Raw genomic sequence first — 7764 nt, forward strand, 5'->3', positions numbered from 1 at the left:
CACACACACACACACACACACACACACACACACACACACCAATCTCTTTTGATTCAGAGCAAAAAGAGAATGAATCAGACAGACCTAGGTTTAAACCCTGGCTGTAGCATTTAAATAGTGGTGGGCAAGTCACTTCACCTCTCTGAGTTTTCGTTTCCTCATATGTAAGATGGAAATAACAAAATCTGCCACGAGGATGTGAAGATTTGAGTTCAAACGGGTAAAATCACTGCTAGCACATGCCTGGCCAGAATGGACAATGGATCAATAGTAACTGCTTCCCTCAGTTTTAGGAAACAGAAGGAGATGCCTGTATTTTTGATGTGTAAAACATAATGCCTCCTTGGGCCCAATTCCCAGGTGATGAGCAAAAGCAAAGCCACGTCAGGACAAGTCTGGGGACTTTAGAGGCCTCTGGGAGAGGGAGACCCATAGCCCACCAGTCTCTGCCCAGGGCTTGATGAGTGGAAGATACACACTCGGACCATCATTAGCTCTCCCTTGTGCCTTTTCTACAGCCAAGGGACTATAAATCAATAAACTGGTTATCCAATAAAGCTCCCTGACTGCACATGGCTCAAAGCACTAAACAATTAAATTCAATTTGCCTGGAACACAAGGACATGCTACATCTCCCAGATGAGAATAAAAGCCCTTCGATACAGAAATTATTTTTTAATATATCTGTGGCTCCAAATTTGTTGGAGTCAGTGGAGCCACTGATGTCTTGAGCAATATAAATGGAGTAAGTGGAATCCATGGATCCAAGGATCCCTCTTCTCTTTCCTTCTCTCCCTTCAGTCCCAACCAAGGTCCAGAGCGGTTTCCTATTCTGAGTCTGTTGCCCTCGAAGAGATGAACAGCCAGCATCCAAAAGCAGTGATAACTTGCACCCAGAGGGCACTTCAAGAAATGTGACTTGATGAGGGCAATTAACTCTTCTGATCGATTTTGCTTTGGGCTCATATGCATATATTAGCTTTCAATAATGATAAGGCTGCTTAATACCATCACTTGTTCCTCAATGTCAATTTTGTAATTTTGATCTTGCTTTGTCAGAGTCTTTTGAACTTCCTGGAAGAAAGGCTGCTATGGATGGGTCTTCACTTTTTTTTTTTTGAGACGAAGTCTCGCTCTTTCTCCCAGGCTAGAGAGCAGTGGCGAGATCACAGCTCACTGCCTCCCAGGTTCAAGCGATTCTCCTGCCTCAGCCTCCTGAGTAGCTGGGATTACAGGCACACACCACCACGCCCAGCTAATTTTTGTATTTTTAGTAGATGTGGGGTTTCACCATTATTGGCCAGGATGGTCTCAGTCTCCTGACTTTGTGATCTACCCGCCTCAGCCTCTCAAAGTGTTGGGATTACACTTTGAGAGTGTAACACTGAGCCACCGCGCCCAGCCAAGTCTTCACTTTCTTTTGGTAAAACATGAATGCATATTGAGAGGTGAAAAATATAATTGGGGCCAGGCACGGTGGCTTATGCCTGTAATCCCAGCACTTTGGGAGGCTGAGGCGGGCGGATCACCTGAGGTTGGGAGTTCAAGACCAGCCTGACCAACATGGAGAAACCCCGTCTCTACTAAAAATACAAAAAATTAGCTAGGCATGGTGGCGCATGCCTGTAATCCCAGCTACTTGGGCGGCTGAGGCAGGAGAATCACTTGAACCTAGGAGGCGGAGGTTGCAGTGAGCCAAGAATGTGCCATTGCATACCCCAGCCTGGGAAACAAGAACGAAACTCCATCTCAAAAAAAAAAGAAGAAGAAGAAGAAAAAGAAAAAGAAAAGAAAAATATACTTGGGATATAAAATTGACTTAATCCAAGAATATCCAATTCACTACACTAACTACAGCCACAGAGAGGAACCATCTTTGAAGAGTGCAATTCTCACCTGAAATCTAGAGGGTTTTTTGTTGTTGTTTACATTTGAAATTATAGCACTAATCAGACACTCTGATTGTTAATTGCTTCAGTAACTTCCTCCATACTCAGAATCCCTATCTTGCTTGCTCCTCATCAGTGGGGCCAAGACAGGGATGCAGGCATGCTAACAGAAGCTGGATCCCCATATTTTGGGTACCATAACAAGGTTCATTGCATCACGTTTTGTCTTTTCTGCTTTCCGCTAGGTCTAAAGATGAAGGCTGACATTTAGAGCTTGTGAATACAACTTCCACCTCCATCTGTAAGCAGAAAATAGTTCATTAAATAAATGTCTGTCGGTAGTACAGCTTGAACATAAAGTCTGGTGTTTTATTCGGCCCTGAAGTTTTCTAAAATGATAATGAGCTGGTTCATGAGCACCCTCATTATCTTAATCCAGATTCCTTCAGGAGCAACTAGGATAAAAGCGGAAGCTGACAGAACCTATTGGTGGATGAACGGGAGTCCCTGCCCTCACATGTCTGAAGCACATGTTCGTGTGACCGAAATGCTTTGTTCCTAATCTTTTGAGCTGTTCCTTCATTAGACATGTAAAGCTCGCCCTGTCTTAATTTGGCTGGAAACAGCATGCAGAGTGTTTGTATTTCAGGAAGGGCAATGAGCACCCACGAAAGTGACTGAAATGTTATTGCTGGGCTTCTTAGACAAGTTACAGAGCTGCTGCCTGTGTCTGTGTATTAGTTCATTCTTACATTGCTATAAAGAAATACTTGAGACTGGGTAAGTTATCTTAAAAAGAGGTTTATTTGGCTCATGGTTCTTCAGGCTATACAAGATACATGGCAGCACCTGCTTCTGGAGAGGCCTCAGGGAGCTTTGACTTATGGTGGAAGAGAAAGCAGGCATCTTACATGGCAGGCACAGGACCAAGAGAGAGAAAGGGGAAGTGCCACACACTTTTAAATGACCAGAAGTCATGAAAACTCACTCACTATCACCAGAGCAGTACCAAACTGGAAATCCGGCCCCATGATCCAATCGCCTCCCACGAGGCCCATGCACCAACATTGGGGATTACAATTTGACATGAGATTTGGGAGGGGGACACAGACCCAAACCATATCATTCTGCTTAGGACATTATTACATGGTGATCGCTCTCATGCTAGATACACCAGGCAGCTGGTAAGCATGAAGAAAAGGACTGGAGTATTTCCAGCACCTTGATCGTAACGTCCCTACCCAAACAGGCTTTTAAGTACAATGCCAAGTAAATATTGTTATTCGGGCAGGTGTTGAACACTGAAGTTCTATAAAAAAAAATAACATTTTGGGCCGGGAAAACTTGAGAGAGAAGGATATAAGCAGGACCTCAAGTCCTGTGGGCCACAGTGAGTGGCACACAAGACCAGAGATACAGGAAGACACCTTGACACCTTGCTAGGGACTTGGCCTTCATCATGAAGACTCAGGAGATTCACTGACAAGATCAGCATTTCGGAGAGAGTACCTTGACCATTCTGGGAGAATAGCTAAAATTAAAATCTAAGTTTCTGGGCACTCAAACTATTAATAGATGCCATAAAGTCTATGCAATAATGTTTATCCATTATACCTTAGGAGAGCTCCTGGGGAGTCTTACTTCAGTCTAACTTGCATGGCAATGCAATTTTCTAGTTCATTGACTATTTTTGATAGAGAAGAGGAGGAAAGGTCAAGCCTCTAGCAGGAGTGGCAATAATAGCTACCACATATGGAATAGTGATGGTGTGTATTCACTATACGATCTTTTAGTGCTCACCACAATCACACAGGGCAAGTATTATTATTCTCCTCGTCAGAGAGATGAACAAACTGAATTTCTGAGAGGTGATGTAATTTGTCCAAGGTCAAACAGCTGGCAAGGGACATCAGTGGGGCTGGAATCCAACAGCTACACCCTCAATTATTATGTTACCTGGTTGAAGGGAATGTACAGTTGGCAATCTGACAACAATAGGAAGCAGACACTGGTGGGTGTCTGGGGTACTGGGGGACAATGGCAGACTGACATCTATTTAATTTTGTTCCCTCCTGAAACCCCACTAAAATTACCATAAAAAGGCATAAATCCACTAGGATGGGAGAAGAGGCAATCACGCATTATTTTGATAGCTACAAGGGCAGATGACTTAGCAGCCTGGAAAATGCTGATTTCTAAGTCAGCAGGGGGGAAAGCAGAGAACCAAATCCATTGACTCAGAGGACCCTTACATGAGAGACCAATCCAGCAGGTCAACTTGTAAACAATAGTACTTTCAGGAAGAGAAAATGAAAGACTGAGAATGAAGAAAATTATTTAAGAACATTTCTGAGAATTAAAAGTGCCCAAACTAAAGAATGAAAAAGAAACCCACATGATGTGAAACATAGAATACCAATGTCAAGGAAAAACCTTGTAAGAGTCCAAAAATAAAAATAAGTTCTGGAACTAGAATGGTTTTTGACTTCTCAACAGCAACACTGGAAGCCAGAAGACAATCAAACATTCTGAAGAAAAGTTAGTTCCAACCAAGAATTCTATACTCAGGCAAATAAGCAGACAAGAGAGTAAAATAAAAATATTTTCACTTTTTTGACATTCAAAACATTTATTTTCCACACACACTTTTCTAGGAAGCCACTGGAAGATGTGACAATGTAAAAGAAGGGCTAACTCGTGAATAAGGAAGGCATAGGATCGAGGAACCAGAATAAGAGGAAAGCAAAGAGAAGTCTAAGGTTGAAGGAAAAGGAGAATCTGACCAATGAAACAGCCGTGTACTTGGTTTATTGAAGGCAACCAATCCATATTGTCACATCAAAAGGCTCCAAAGAGGCTTCCTCAAAAAGACAAAACTGAGAGAACACCCAGTGTGTTTAGATGCATTGAAAGAAGACTTGAACAGGGCTACACGAAGTGTGGCCAGCCAACTGGCGCTGTGAACAGTCTGTTCTAGAAGTATGTTTTTACTGTATTTTATAAAAGTATCTGCCTATAACAAAGTAGCAATTTTAAAAACGAGTTCTTTATCACAGATAGTCTGAGAAGCACTGATTTAGACAATTGGTTGAATCAGAAATAAATACACAGAACATTAAAGCAAATTGAAAAAATAATCTAACAAATAAAACAATTATTACCTTGAGAAAAAAACCCAAAAAATTATGCAGGAAAAAAAGTAATTATAGTTTTCTACATTGCTGATCTCTCACTAGTATATAGAGTCATAATAATGTAAATGCTGGATGTTGATTTAACTAAAAAGATAAATTGGGTGACCTGGCACGGTGACTCACGCCTGTAATCCCAGCACTTTAGGAGGCTGAGGCGGGTGAATTACGAGGTCAGGAGTTCGAGACCAGCCTGGCCAACATTCTGAAACCCCGTCTCTACAACAACAAACAAACAAACAAAAATTAGCTGGGTGTGGTGGCAGGCACCTGTAGTCCCAGCTACTCAGGAGGCTGAGGCAGGAGAATAACTTGAACCCTGGAGGTGGAGGCTGCAGTGAGCTGAGATTGCGTCCCTGCACTCCAGCCCAGGCAACAGTACAAGACTCTGTCTCAAATAATAATAATAATTATTATAATAAATTATCTTGGGAGGATTGGAAGTGAGTATGCATGGTAGGGATGGGATAAGGCAAGAGTTAAATCCTCATCTTCCATAGTGGGAAGTTAATAGATAGAGCCTAAAAGAGAAAAGTAAAAAAGTAGCAACACAACCATGGGATTTAAGACATGGAAGGCAATTTTTAATCAGCTGAAAAAAAATATCTAGATAGATAGATAGATATAAGTGGCTCCCTGTAGGGAAAGGGAAATAGGTGCAAGGCAGCCTGGGACTTGTTTTTTTTTTAACAAACTCATAAGACCTGGTTGTGTCTTTGAACTGTGCACCTGGATAACTCCAACGAAAGTCAAAATCTGTAGACTGGGGCTAAGTAGTGTTGAAGCAAACAATTCTGCATCTACTTCAATAGGAATAAGATTACCTAGCACTAAAAGTTGTTAAAGACTACTACATACCACAATGTAATAATCAATGCCCATAAAGGAATGTTATGTTCCAGATCATCTGTTTCAGAGGGCAGTGAAGTATACAGCATATTTCAGAAATTTCTTTCTCCAAAATGGTTATAGAAAAAAGAAAAGATTTTGTTCAAGGGGTAAATCCTCAGCCAACCAGAAAACATCTCTAACCAAACCAAATCTTTCCATCAGCGTTCCAGGTAGTATAGAGAAAGCTAACCTTGAAGATCAGGTTACTGTTCTAAATAAAGGGTTTTAATAAGAGAAGATATAGTGATTCATCTTGATAACTTTGAATAAATCTTGAAAAAAAAAAAATATATATATATATCCGCTGTGAGACATGGATTCTTAGAGATAAACTCCTGGGGGGTGTTTAATTAATCCTGTATTGTACCATAGAAGCAAAAGTTCCCTTTTATTCTCCCTTCAATGATGTCCATCTACTGTTTTGTACAGACTGTTAAAATATTATTTATCTATCCTAAGCTTATCAAGGTTTACAGATGGCATTATACTCTAATCCATATTATTATAATGAGGTGTTGTTAAGCATCCAACTGCATTCTAGCCACTGAAACAAGGACAGAGACAGCCTTTGCCCTGAGGGACTCCTCTTTAAATAGATAGCAGGGGGTAATTCAAAGGGAAAAGAAAGAACACAGCAACTAACAAAGGCATCATCATTTTTATGTTGTTTCTTTGGAAGAGGTAAGGAGATTTTAAATGCTGAAGAGGGCATGGAAGAACATGAAAGAGCTTTGAAGGCCATCTAATCCATGAGTGTTGGGGGTGAGAGGAGGAAGGAATGAACCTGGATAAAGAGTAAGTAAATATTCCCTGCATTTTCCCAAGAAGAGGGTGCTTGGTGTTCATCAAATTATCAAAGAAGCTTGTGCACCTTTGCTTAATCCAACCCTCCCATTTGACAGATTTATGCATTTTAGAGTTAACAGAACTCAGGCTTTAGGCAGATGTTTTTATTTACAAGAGAGGGAAGCCCACACAGCACACAGGATTTGTGTCAAGGGCCAACTAGAAAGTCAGTGGCAAAGCTGGGAAACGTTCCCTGACTCCCAATCCTTGGTCACTTGACCCTATTGCCTCTAGTAGGCTGCATCTGTCTGTTTACAAATTACCGCTTGTTTGGCTAATTAAATCAGTCTCATGTAAGTACTTAGTTTTCAATAAATGGTCAGTGATTTTTTTGTAAAACATATTTCTACCCAGTAGTCTAATGCAGAAATCTGGGCAGCTTCTCTGACTCTTTCTTCTTCCCTCAACATCCTCTTCTCCAGCATCTAATCAGTCACTAAATCTTATTTGATCCCCAACCTAAGAAGCTCTGGGGCCATCTCCACCCCCACAGCCAGGTGACCACCACATCTGCCTTGGACTATAACAGCCTCCTAACCTGACACCTTAGACAGGTTGCACAGCAAAATATGTGAGGAATTCAGAATTCAATTAGATGGTACAGAGATTCATGTAATCCAATCAAGTGGTGATGGAATTAGCCACAACACAGGTGAGAGCTGAAACAATTTAAGGGAAACAATGGTTTATGGTGAAAGACTCCCAAAAGAAATGGAATGCACTGAGCTTCAGTAAACCCCAGTGGAAGGTATGAAGATGGAGGTTACCCATTGACAATGGAAGGCAGAACCTGGCTCTAGAAAAAGACCCAAGTCCAGAGTGGCTCATGTCTGTAATTTCAGCACTTTGGGAAGCCAAGGCGGGAGGATCACTTGAGCCCAGGAGTTCAAGACAAGCCTGGGCAACAGAGCAAGACCCCATCTTTATTTTTTTTAAAGAGACGGAGA

This window comes from Colobus angolensis, unplaced genomic scaffold, assembly GCF_000951035.1.
Source record: "Colobus angolensis palliatus isolate OR3802 unplaced genomic scaffold, Cang.pa_1.0 Scaffold26, whole genome shotgun sequence".
Lineage (NCBI taxonomy): Eukaryota > Metazoa > Chordata > Mammalia > Primates > Cercopithecidae > Colobus > Colobus angolensis.